Source organism: Bison bison, unplaced genomic scaffold (assembly GCF_000754665.1).
Source record: "Bison bison bison isolate TAMUID 2011002044 unplaced genomic scaffold, Bison_UMD1.0 scf7180017864519, whole genome shotgun sequence".
Lineage (NCBI taxonomy): Eukaryota > Metazoa > Chordata > Mammalia > Artiodactyla > Bovidae > Bison > Bison bison.
In genome coordinates this window covers 961,215-961,570 of record NW_011495072.1, presented here as the reverse complement: position 1 = coordinate 961,570, position 356 = coordinate 961,215, and positions in this window count along the sequence as shown.

Below are 356 nucleotides of genomic sequence, written 5' to 3'. Positions count from 1 at the left end.
TGAATTGTGAGATCCTGGCTTTTTTTTTTTTTTTTTTTTGCCATGCTGTGGGGATGTGGGATCTCAGTTCAGTTCCCCAACCAGGGATTGAACCTGGTCACAGCAGTGAAAGTACCAAATCCTAACCACTAGACCACCAGGGAGCGCCCCTGGCCTTTTTTTTTTTTAACGTTATTTAAATTTAAAAATTGTGCAAGGAGGACTTCCCTGGTGGCACAGCAGATAGGAATCTGCCGGCCAATGCAGGGGACACAGGTCTGAACCCCGTTCTAGGAAGATTCCACATGCTGTGGAGTGACTAAGCCCTTGTGTCACAAGTCACAACTATAGAGCCCACGTGCTGCAGCTCCTGAAGC